At 40.4% G+C, this 12,965-nt stretch overlaps 1 long non-coding RNA gene across 1 annotated transcript in view; it reads left to right on the top strand.

The window, feature by feature from the left end:
- Positions 1–12,965, top strand: part of LOC123349142 — a 263,248-nt gene that overhangs the window by 1,048 nt on the left and 249,235 nt on the right. The gene's annotated exons all lie outside the window — the stretch shown is intronic.

Below are 12,965 nucleotides of genomic sequence, written 5' to 3'. Positions count from 1 at the left end.
TGAAGAAAACTGGGCGTCATTGAGTTACAGTAACTTATATCCGGTGAGGATCCAGCCCAATATGTTTTGCTGGGTAACTAGGACAGGATAGACAGACAAATATCCATACCATAAGGATTAGTTCTGCTCTCCAGAGACCACAGTCAAATAGAAACAGCAAAATAAATAGAGGTGGTTTACTTTGTGTGTTTCTGACTCCAAGGGGAAGGCATTTTCTACTTGGGACAATAAAATCCCTAGAGCAAATGCTGGACCATACCTATGGGTATAGGCATAGATTCCAAGGCCAGAAAGGACCACTGTAATCATCTCATCCAACCTCCTGCACAACACTGGTCATAGAATTTTCCCAAAATAATTTCTAGAGCATCTCTCTTACAAAGATATGTTCTCATCCATTTGGAGATGCCCATGTTCCTTTCACTAATAGATAGGAAAGTGGGAGTTATATGAACATTCAAAATGTTTATTAGAATAAATCCCATAATTGTGCAACTTTATGGCTAAATTGATTGTATAGGTGGTTCACTAAAAATAGTTTCTAGTCAATTTGTTTGCTTCCAATGTACTGTGTCCTGTCACCAATCTGCACCCCAAACTCCTACTAGGTTCAGACAGTGTGATAGCAAGGATATGGAGCTATAATCTGTATAGGTTCATCAGATCTTTTCAATAACATACTCCTTCCTAGCTGAACATTTTGAGCTGAGATGAGGAGAAGATGGTGCTGAGGTGTGCATTAATACTATTCAAAGTATATAATAGGGTTGCACAATAGACAGGGGGCTTGTATTTTAATTAGAAATTAGCCTAAATGACAGCATTGTTTCTTCAAAATGGGGGTGGGAGGAGGGAGATTAGGAATTGAATTTGGAGATTGAATTCTGGGTTTGTATTCCAGTCCAGTAGTTGTGGGTAGTTTGAATCCAGAATTTTGCTTCCATGGGGTCTGGTTTTTAATCAAGAGCCTTACAATGAGGCTTGTGTGTCATAGCTATTGTACGTTAGCATTTCTATTCTGCCAGCTGAAAATGCTAATATTTAGGGGAGGTTGTATCAACAACAACAACATGGAAATATTAACAGGAAACAATTTTGATGCTACAGGAAATTATAGCTATGATGGCACTTTCATATTTTATTAGTAGAAGAATGAATGAGGCTTCTGCCTGTCCAAACTTCCTCATCAGTGTTGGGAAGAAATTGTATTTCAGCCTCTGTAGATGTGCTTGTGAACATTGTGTTTTATAATAGAAAGTAAGCATTGTTTGAGAGCTCTGCTCAGAAGGATTCATATTTCTTCCATATCAATTTTAGTAGTTGAAAGGTTTTGAAATTTGACTGTATAAAAAATAGGGTAACCCTTTTTCTAGCCAGTTCTTGTTAACATGTCACCTTACTTAGCTTACTCTGGTCACAGAATCAACATCCATGTTGATCTTTAGAAATAGGACCATGGGCTGTAGGACAGGAAGGGACCTCCTGGAACATAGAGTCCAGTCCCTTGCTATTGCAGACAACCCATCATATAAACCCAGTCATAAATTTATCACACTCTAGGTTGCTTGCTGCCACTGCTCCTTTTTGGGAGGCTGTTCCAGAACTTCACTCCTCTGATGGTAGCAACCTCCTTCTCGTTTCCAGCTTAATTTTATTCATGGCCAGGTTGTAACTCTTTTTTCATGTGCCAACATTGTCCTTTAGCTTCAATAACTTCTGCCTCCCTCTGATATATTTATATGACATTATGTGGGATTTACTTACATGGCTCTTGTAGTCATGTGTGGTCCAACTCATGAATTCATGGAGAGCTTGCATTGAACAACTACATTATTTTAAACATTACATAGCAATGAGAGCCTGCCCTAAGCTTAAGCCAGCCACTGTTTGAGATCCCCAACTTCCAAAATGGAGGATGACCTTTACTCTCTGCACCCAACAGCAATAATAGCTACTCCACACAATGAGGCTACATCCCCCAACCACTTTGGTGTCTCAATCAGGTGCCTGGAACTGCTATCTGGATGACCCATACTTTACTGCAACTGAGACTTGTATTGGGACTTGTGTGGCCTAAAGGCAGCTGTTTTATTGGGTGAGCCAAAAGGGATCCTCCCCATGCAGAATTGCTGTGTTAAGCTTGTTTTGGCCAGAAATCTCTGGATCCACGTTCAGCCTGAAATAGGAGTGGGATCGTGTGGTGTGGGAAAGCTTGTGAACTGGGATCACTTGAGGATTGTAGTGGATGGAATTCTCCATAGCTTGTAGGACAACCTCAGGACTGAAGTAAATCCTATTGACCCTGGGTTCTCACCATGTGAAATAGGGAGTTGCTAATAAAAGGATTAAGGGTCTACTAGCCATGCCACATACTAGTCGTACTGTGTACCACCACCATACTACTGGTCTAGACTCCCTTCACCTGCTTCCCATGCACAGAGTACTGCATCAAGTTCACCAGGAATCAAAAATCTTCCATGCCCACAGAGTTATGGGCAGGATTTGACATGAAATGGAGATCTACAAAGAACTGACAGGCTTAACCTGCCTCAAACTAACAACTACCCATGTGCACAGAAATAAAAAACCGGGGGGAGGAAATCATGAGATGATCAGACACTGTAATATGGTCTTTCTGTGTCCTCCTCCATTAGACAGACAAATATAGCTGTGGTCCGCATTTGTTAGCCATATATTTGTTCTGTTCCTAATTTTAATGTATGTTTATGTAAAGCACCTAGGGGCTCCGCTAAACACTTTGTACAATAAAAATACGCCAACTTTAATAGGTCAGTTATCATTCTCCATAGATCACATTTTAACAGAAGAAAATGAAAAACATGCCACCCCCTGCCTCCCCCCAATCTGAGGTGATGTCAACTATCAGCGCTAAATTAGAATGTTGCTTATTACTCCTGAACCTGGAATTATCGGATTACGTGACTAATAACAAAGCAGCACTGTGATTTTATTTATGGTGGTAAAAAAAATATTTACCTACTGGGAAGAAATGGACAGATAAAGCCACATGTATGTAGCGTATCAGCTCTTTGAGATGCTTGATAAATGTATTTCAACAACATTCTAAAGATACAGAGCTCTGTGTAGCGCTCATTACAATGTATTGCAAGCATATTATTCCTGTTTTACAGTAGCAAAACCAACAAAATGAAGGGGTACCTGAGGAAAATAGCTCATTGTGACATTTCCTTGAGGTGCCCAGAATTGTAAGCCACTGTTACCCCACCATCTCAGCAAGAGAGCTTTGTTGGAGTTTATTGTGTGTGTCAGTTCCCTGTCACACCAGTCTGTTTACCTCACCAACAAACTCCAAGACACTGCCAGTCTTAATCTTGCCTTGTGGGTAACATGTAGTGAACCCTAAGAACTGCTGGAACAGCATTCCTCTACAGTATCCAGCCCCTATCACTGGACACGCTCAGGAATTACCACATCCACTTTCTCCAAAGAGAGAGAATATACACAGGCCTGTTAGCTCAATGGGGATGCACATCTCATTTTAGAGTAACCACACTGATATGAAATTATAATAAGAACATAAGACTGGCCCATACTGGGTCAGACCAAAGGTCCATCTATCTTAAAAATAAGATGGATAAAGAACAGAGATTTAAGTGATACTAAACAGAGATGATAGAAACAGAAAATGTAACCAATAAAACATGCTTTCTGGAGTCTAAAATTTAATCCTAGTCTCATGCAATTTCTCACCTGCAGTCAGTTCTCAGCATCCTCAACCCACATAGGTGGGAGATCCACCTTTCACAGGTTCCAGGTGCACTGGTCCCTTTGTTCTTTAAGTGATGGATAACAAAGGAGTCCCCTTTCTTCTCTTTTATAGTGCAGAAAACATTTGAAATGTATTATTTGAAAAACAGGTTTCCTTTCCTTTGCTGCTTGTTATTTGAGATGCAGACAGCAAGCCCCTTCTTCATCCTCTGGTCATCTTGTTTTTTCAATTGGCTTGATTACTTTGTTTAGATGCAAATGTATTATTGTCATTTTGTTTATAAAACCACATGGGTTGAGTATCATCTGCCTATTAGCTTGTTCCATGTGGACAGGGAAATCCACATTCCTTTGTCAGCTGCCTCCAAAATGTATTTTAAGAACATATTTCCAGAACACTTACTAACATCACACCCTGATATTCACAATCAACATGTCACCAGTTCTTATATGATACCTTACAAGAGGCTATTTGCAAAATATTTTGACAGTATGTTGGGCATAGTGAATTTATCAGACCAGCTGGGATTTACTTTTTCATAGCAGTGAGTTGGCATAAACTTATCAAAATGAAAAGGCATGTTGAAGGAAATGAAATCTGGATGGTGGATTTATTTTCAGATTTGGACACTGTAGAGCTCATTCTCCTCTTGCTTTCACTAATTTCACCCCATATCATCCCACTGATTTTTTGCATGATTTGAGCTCTGTGGAGAGGAGAATGAGAATTTGGATATGGAATTGTGGCTTTTAGCTACATCCCCTTGGTAGAGCTTGTACATAGTTCCATCACCCAAGAGGCAACCTCAGGAGCCACTGGACCTCAGAAAGACAGTGGATGAAATCCTAGTCCTATTGAAGTTGATGGGAGCTGTTATGTGGATGGCACAGGAGGAGGAGCTTCTTATAGCCTTTGACCCTTATGTATGCCTTTAGAGACGGGCCATAGCCTGGACTCTCCCTTCTACTCCCATTCTTGGACCATGTTACTCTCCTTTTGGGTCCCTTCCCCCTCTTCTCCTTGCCTTCCATGTCACAGTCAAAATTTCTCATCCTCAGCTTCCAGGATCTGTACAGCTCCTGTCCTGCCTATATCTCTGCTCTCATTTCCTCTACCTTCTCTTCATCCAAGTTTCCCCTCTAAATACCCTCTTAGTATCCTCCTTCCACTTCAGTGGTCTTCCCTTTTTCCATCATGCCTCTTCTCTATGGAGCAGTCTCTTCCTCCTTGAGCACAGCACGAGTACTTATAACATTTGTTAACATGAAGGTTTTGAACAATTATCCCCCAAAGAGACATTAACTCTTGTAGTACCATTTTGAGATTGGATCTTCCAGCGTTTTCATCCTAGTGTTTTAAGGCCAAAGTTTTCACACTTGGGTGCATAAAGTTCGGCACCTAAATTCATAATTAATTGCCTAAATAACTGGCCTAACTTTCACTCACTGCTCCCATAGACTTCAAGTTTTTGGTTCAATGCAACAACTCATGAATAAGGGTTCAGGGACTCGGCCTGCAACCCCCTGGGATTATTTTAGTTTCATAACTGATGTTCATACTGGCAGACTGTCTATTCATCAATGAGAGTTTAAGGTAAATTTTCTAAATGTAAACATTTCCATCACAGTCACAGAGATTTATTCCCACTTCCTATTCCCTTATCAAGTATGCAAAACACATCGTATATTAAAGTATGGTCTAAAGCCTACTGTCTTCAGAGGGAGACTTCCAACTGATTTCAGTGGGCATTGGATCAGACCCTTATACCATATCTTCCAGTCCTGCCAGGAAGCCAGCTGCAAGGATGCTACATGCTACCAGAGGGTAGAAAGTCAGTGTTAGTAGTGGCTTGAGAGCTCATGGATTTTCATTTAAAAAAAAAAAATCAACCCCACCAAACACCCCATCAAACTACTCTATGATATTCATTGACTATCATGAAATGTAAAAAAAACCAACCCATGCTTGAATATAGTAAAATTTCTTCTAATTTTTTTCTGAATATAATAAATTAAACATAGTATGAAATGCAAAAAGGTACATTGAGACATATAATATTTGACGGTTTAATTCATTTTTCTAGTGTATAAGACACAAGGCTATTAAATTATTAAAGCAGTGATCTCCTGAAGTCCCTACTTTATGAGGGCTTTCTTCATAAAGATAAATGGTTTCCTTGCCAAATCAAATGCAGATTTGAAACAAATTAAGTTAATGTTCAACGGTACAAGGTAGAATGGATGGGGGAACGGTTTTATTTTGCATTGTAATAACCATATACACCTAAATCAATAGCTGTGGGGGGAAAAAGGCAATAATATCACGTAACTGCAGGAAATGAAATATAGTGCGATGGGGGTGGGGGGAGCAGGTTGCAGAATGAAAGGATTTGTATTGGAATAATGACATTTCATTAAAAAGGGAAGGAGTGCTATTGAATATAAGTCCATACCAGTAAATTCTGTTTCTTATAATAACACTTGAGATGAGTTAAAGTTGGCTGGGTATTGTGATAAAGTATCATGCTGGATTCCTTACTTCTATTATGTTGTAATTTTATGTAAAAAGAAACATTTGAAATGTTAAAGTGGCAGTGCATGTTTTTCAGAGTGCTTTCTCTTTCTCCTAATGTTTCATTTAACTTGTTATATTAGCCTGTGATTCACCACTGGGACATGAGAGAGTTTATCATTTTCATTCTGCCATATGCTCATATTAAAAAAACAAAATGTGAATCCAGGTCTGGTGAAAGGTGTGAGATTTGACAGCTCTGCAAATGAAAGCCTTCTCTTTATTCATATGACAGAGCATGCGTGGCAATGGCACATATCTTTGCAAAAATAGTTTGCTCTCACTGATAGATGGAGTCAGATTCTCAGCTGGTATAAATTCAATGGACATCCATGGAGATGTATTGATTAACACTAGATGAGGGTCTAATATCTTTTTGGAAGTTCTTAAATCCGAGTTCCATTGAAGTTAATTGAAAAATTCCTATTGACTTCATCAGGGCCAGGATTTTACCTTAGGGTATGTCTACACTGCAAATGAAGTGATTGTAGCATAGGTAGGCATGTTCATGCTTGTTTTAATCTAACTTGGATGGGTTACAATAGCAATGTAGACATGGTAGTTTCAGCACAGGCCAGCAACTAGAATATAAGCCCTCCAGTGAGCCTGGGTACATATTCTGGTTCTGCTAGCCTATGCTGAACCCCGTGCCAACACATGTATACTGTTGTTCCCTATGCCAGCTAGGCTGAAACTAGCCCTGGTGTGCTTACCCATGCTACAATCACTCCTTCACTTGCAGTGCAGACATATCCTAGTCTTTCTGTGTGCTGCACATCAGCCCATCAATGTGCATCAAATCTGCCCTAAAGGACCACCTATACATATAGAAAGTAGTCCATTTGCCTCTCTGCTGGGACTGCCTTTTGGGGGATGACATGCACAGGTCTACTAGAAATTAACATGGGACCACCATCTCATGTCTCACAATGGCAAATGAATTATAATATTAAATACAAAGTAATGCACATTGGGGAGATAAATTCAAACTACTCATACATCTTACATGGTTCTGTATCAACCTAGGAAATGGTTCTGGGCATCACTGTAGGCAGCTCGGTAAAAATCCCAGCTCAATACACTGCTGTAGTCTCTCCCCCCCACCCCTCCACCCCCCAAAAAAGCTAATGAGGTATTAGGATGCATAAAGAATGGGATAAAAATAATCCTGAAAATATGATGATGCCTTTATATAAATCAATGGGGTAGCCTCATCTAGAACTCTGTGTACACTACTGGTCATTCTGTCACAAAATATACTGCTGGAGGCTCAGAGAAGAGCAACAAGAATGACCAAGGGAAAAACTCTGTGAAGAAATGAAAAGACTGGGCTTGTGCACCTGAGAAAGCAAACAGGAGGACAGAAAATGATGAGTGGTCTAGAGAAGTTAGATCGGGAACTTCTGTTCTCCCGGTCTCCTCTTGTGGTCCTTCCACAAGACCAAGAAATACCAATTAAATTAAAAGGGTGGAAATTCACAATTGATAAAAGGACATTTTTCACACAACATTTAATTAAACTGTGGAACTGGTTACCACAGGATGTCGTTGATGCCAAGAACTTAACAAGATTCAGAAAGGGATTAGACATTTATACAGGTAACTCTGCATAGTCTTACGATAACTGAAGACTGTTTAAGGGTTTAAGCCAATCTCTAACTATAAAAGACAAAGATGAGACCAGTGTAGGGCAGATTTTTTTCCCCACATCTGTGTATTTCAGGGTTCTTACACCTTCCTCTGAGCATCTGTTTCTTTCTGCTATGAGATCAGATACTGAACTAGATGGACCTTGGGTCTGATCCAGTATGGCAATTCCTATGTTCATCACTTATTAAATCCAACTGGGGTCTGTATTGATCTGGAACCAGAGACTCAGAGGTGAAGGGATCGGTCTTCTATTAAACTAATTCTCTGAGTTAATCAGTTCCTTAGAGCAACCCCACTCCACTGTCAATGATCACTCTTATCTGGTTATTCTTTAACTTGTATAAAGGAATTGTGTTGTATTCCTTTGAATAGTATGTGAGCATTCTAGAGGGCTTCCCTGTCTTCTATTGCAGAAGCCAACAGAACCATACCAGAGCAGCACTTTACATATGTAGGTAGGCCTCTCTTTGTATAGAGTTAGTAAACATGGATATTTGGGTTTATCGGTGTGGTTTCTTTATATTCTTAATGTTGTGAGAGGGTGTTCCACTCACTACTAAGATGGTACCTCCTCCTGGTCATTCTGGGGAATAGCTTGCAAGGTCCATGCCCTTTCCCATGGTTGCAGGGTGTCCTCTGCCTCTCTCTCTGGGTCTGCAGCCTCTCTCTCACTCCACAAGCTGCTGCTGCTGCCTCTTCGTGACTCAGCCTCCAGCCAGGTCACTCTATGCATTTTTCCCTTCCAGAGTACTAAAGTCTTCCTCCAGCAATCCTAGGTGGTCTTCCCATTCACTGCCTTGTAGTGCCACTCCCTCAGCAGCTGGCAGGAGAACCCCAGGCCTGCTCTTTACTGTGGGTTCAAGCTCAAAGACCCTCCAGCCAGCAGTCAAGGTCTGTTCCCTAAACCCTGCCCCGCCCCCCCTTTACTAGCCCAAACACACTTCCATTCTCCCAGGAAGTGACTGCAGACTTTCCCAGCTGCCCCATTTGCTGTCAGTTTCCTGCCTTTATAAGTCCAGCCCTGCTCCTTCCTCCTCAGCTGGGCCCCCTCTCTCTCAATCAGGGGCTTACTTAGCCACCTGATTCCTCTCAGCTGTGGCCTGTTGGGTTAATTAGCCCCCTTCTTTGTCTTCATTAACCCTTTCAGGGCCAGTGCAGAGTGAACACCCCATCAGAGTTGTGTCCACTACTTGCATCCGACGAAGTGGGTATTCACCCACGAAAGCTCATGCTTCAAAATGTCTGTTAGTCTATAAGGTGCCACAGGATTCTTTGCTGCATGTACAGATAAGATACCCATTTTCTCTTGGTGATGCACTATTGTATGTTGTCTAACATTTTCATGCAATTTCCACCCAGCAGGGTAAGTACCAAAGTGGGCATCTCTTGTGGTATTTCTAGCATGATCAGTTGCAGAAACCAAGCTTTGTTCTCCTTGGATTTGAAGGTCTGAAGTTCTGACAGTTTGAATAAGATTTGGATTAGCAACTAAAACATTTGGGTGCTTATTTAACCTGGGCCTCTGAAAGGTTGGAGGCTACCACAATACTAGAGGAGATCCATTTTTTTTTAAATTTGTGGCTTTTGGACTAATTATTTGGGATATTTATCTGAATGTTCTTTTGCACCTAGTTTAGGAATGGAACCTGCCTGCATATACACAGATATGCCTAGTCACATATCCTACATAATTTGCGTGTGTGTGTGTGTGTGTGTGTGTGTGCACGCCCACTCATACCATGCACAGCCAATGATCTGTCCATTACTGTTTAGCCAGTAGGGGGGCTTGCTTTGAATTATTTTTCTACTCATTATAAGCTATTTACTTGTAGTTATCAGTGTGCAGGGCTTTTTGGTTCATTTGTTTTAATAGGCACAGGTCAACATTTTTCTCAAACGTATTTCAGACACCATTCTCATCTCTTGGGGTGCACTGAAAGAATGTAAATAACTGTACTTGAGATTGTCTGACTTCCTTAGCTCACTTCAAAATAAGAGCAGAATATGAGCTCACTGAAGCAAATCAACTTTTCAAAATTGCTTATTGTCAAATCAGTACCCATCTCTATCAGCAGGAACCGATATCATTATCCATGAACATTCTAGTGTCCTTATTAGCATGCCTCTGCTAGGCTCATCATGGGCTACAATTATGCAAACTATATCTGTCCCAAGAATACTGTACATATTCTCCTTTCTTAAGCTTCTGGGCTAGATTCTCAGTTGATGTTAAGCAATAAAGCCAGTGGCGCTCTGGTGACTTACACCAGCTGCAGATTTGGCCCTCTGCTTTTTTTTTTTTTTTGCTTTCCTGAGGGGTCCTGAGTGAAGCAGATGCTCAGTGGAGTGAAAGAAATTCAGAAAGCAGCTAAACATAGCCAGAAATGATGTAGCCAAACCCCCCGTCTATGGAAATGGTGACATTGCAGCCAGATTGTGCCTTTTGCAGAAACACAAAAATGAGGCTGTCTCTAACTCAAGACAAATATTATGTCTTAGCCACAGTTAGAGCGGAGTGAATAATGCTTGGTTGGGGGGGGGGGGTTCTTACTGTTTCTGATGGGTTTTAACCACATCCTAACCCCATTCTGGCACAACTGTAACCAGCACCCCACCAATTCTCATCTCCTTGTTGGTCCTTTGATTTCTCCCCTTGTGTCTGCCCACCACAGTTTAATGGCAATTCACTGGATTAAGACACCTCTGTCAATGCCTCTTGACTGAGACTGATGTGTTGAGATGGAGGTGGGGAATTGTGGAATTCTTTATCCTTCAGCACCTCTCCTTAGAGATTATTGCATGCTCATTTCTCAGGGGACATCTGCTGGAATTGCCCATACCACAGTAATCTGAACAAGATTTATAAGAAATAGAGAGAAAATGATGACAAAAGAAATAGTTAACTCTTCTCATAGCTAAACTAGATAAGTAAAGACATTTTCAGCTTAGTTACAGAGGAAAAAGACAAGTGAATAACTTACATCTCAGGAAAGCAAATCTCTCCTCTGATCACCTTTTGGTCAGGCTGTCGGCATCACTTGCTGTCTAGAGGGCAAGGCTTAGATCCTCAAAGGTATTTAGGTGTCTAATTACCATCAATTTTTTTTCCAATGGGCGTCAGGCACCTAAATACCTCTGAGGATCTGGGCCCCATTCCTCCCTATGTCAAGAGATTTTTTCTTTTATCAAACCTTTTCAGATAGGCTAATACAGTATGTCCTCACTGCCCAGGTGTTAGAGTGCATTTGAGGTTTCATTAATATTAACACAAAATATTCCTTGATTAGACATCCTGTTTGGGGAGGGGAAGGCCACACAACAATTGCCTCCTAATTTCCTCTGGGAGTTCCCTCCACCCTTCCTACTCTGAGTTGTTATGTCTATAGTTCCAGGGATTTCAGTTTCTTTAGAATAAGTACAGTTGATCAACTTTTGATCTATGCCATTATTTCCCATACCCTCTGGCTGAATACACCCAATATCTACTTCTTCTGGATACACAGATAGCTGGGATATGGCCCTTGTAAACATTTTTAAATTTATATTGCCATAAAACTTGAACTGACCACCCCAGATCCTATGCCACATTAACCAACACAGTACAGATTTCTAATTGTACATTGGCTAGTAATATTCACCATTCACAGTGGATCATTTAGCTCTATAAATCATTCAGGCAATAATAGAAGCAATATCATGAGGCCAACTCAGTTCAAATTGGGAATCTTCACCATGAACTCTTTTGGGAACAATCTGTAGCTCAAGGAATGTTTTACTGCAGAAATTCACAGGTAGTGATTTTAGATAATGGTTAAGTGTAGAATTTCACACTGTGTTGGAGGAACAGTTTAAAAAAATGAAATGTATTGAATAATGTATTTATTGGGATCTATTCGTACCACTGAGCTAAGCAATCAATTTTTTCCCTATATAATAGTAGTTAAATCAGTCATCATAGGGGACCTCTGAGATTTCCATAAAGGATGTTATGAGATGGGTGAATAGTGAAAACAGTATTCATGAATGTTCAGATTCCAAATAGCTGACCTGTTAGCCCACGTTGGGTGTCCTTTTTATGGATCACATTAATGCAAATGTGATTTTGGTGGCATATGTGTTTGGAAATTGGCTGTTCTTTATGTGCATTCCTGTATTCACTTGAGAGTATAGATATTTGCTGGTCAGCCATTCTGGTCCATAGGTTTGTTCAGCCAGCCAATCTGAGAACAGAAATAGTAGATCATGTGACTTCAGTGACCAATAACACAGCTTGCATTTAAAAAAAACGGTGGAAAATAGCTGAGGCAAATTGTAGGGGAGCATCCCACTAGCTGAAATCTATTTGCATGAAATGTTTGAACGATTGTGAACCATGGAAAAGGTCCTATACATGAGTTGGCTAGTAAATATCTTGCTAGTAGAAAAACAAAACAAACAAAAAAGGGCTGAATTCATTGAATAAATTCATTGCTATAAGAAGTTTGCCTGTAACCACACCTGGACAGTCAGTTTCAAATGAATAAACACAGTTCCCTGTGGATTCAACTGGAACCACATAAACATACCTATGGGCAGAATTTGGCCCTAAATGATTGTTTAGACCTTGTGGCCCATAGTCCTCTCTGGTGATCTCAACTGAGTTATGACAGTGGTGAAGATGGTCACAAGTTTGAGCTGCAAATTTAGATTTTATTCAAATAGATTAGTGAACATCAGGACTCAAGGCTGACTGTCCGAAATGATTTTTAAGCGTGCCTTCTCTTTTCCGTGTGTACGGATGCAGACTAGCTTGCTATAAGTTAGATCTCATACTAGCAATGATTTGTTGCGACTGTTGCCTATAAATAAAATGCTGAAGAATGTTGACTACATATAAATGATCGAGAATGTTGGTAAAATTGACCACAGAATCTAGAGAGTACAATGAGCCAAATTCTTCCTTGTTTCCACCCAGGCAATACTACTGAAATCCATAGGTGTTACTAGGGTGTAA

Source organism: Mauremys mutica, chromosome 14, assembly GCF_020497125.1.
Source record: "Mauremys mutica isolate MM-2020 ecotype Southern chromosome 14, ASM2049712v1, whole genome shotgun sequence".
Lineage (NCBI taxonomy): Eukaryota > Metazoa > Chordata > Testudines > Geoemydidae > Mauremys > Mauremys mutica.
This window is presented reverse-complemented; position numbering and strand designations above follow the sequence as displayed.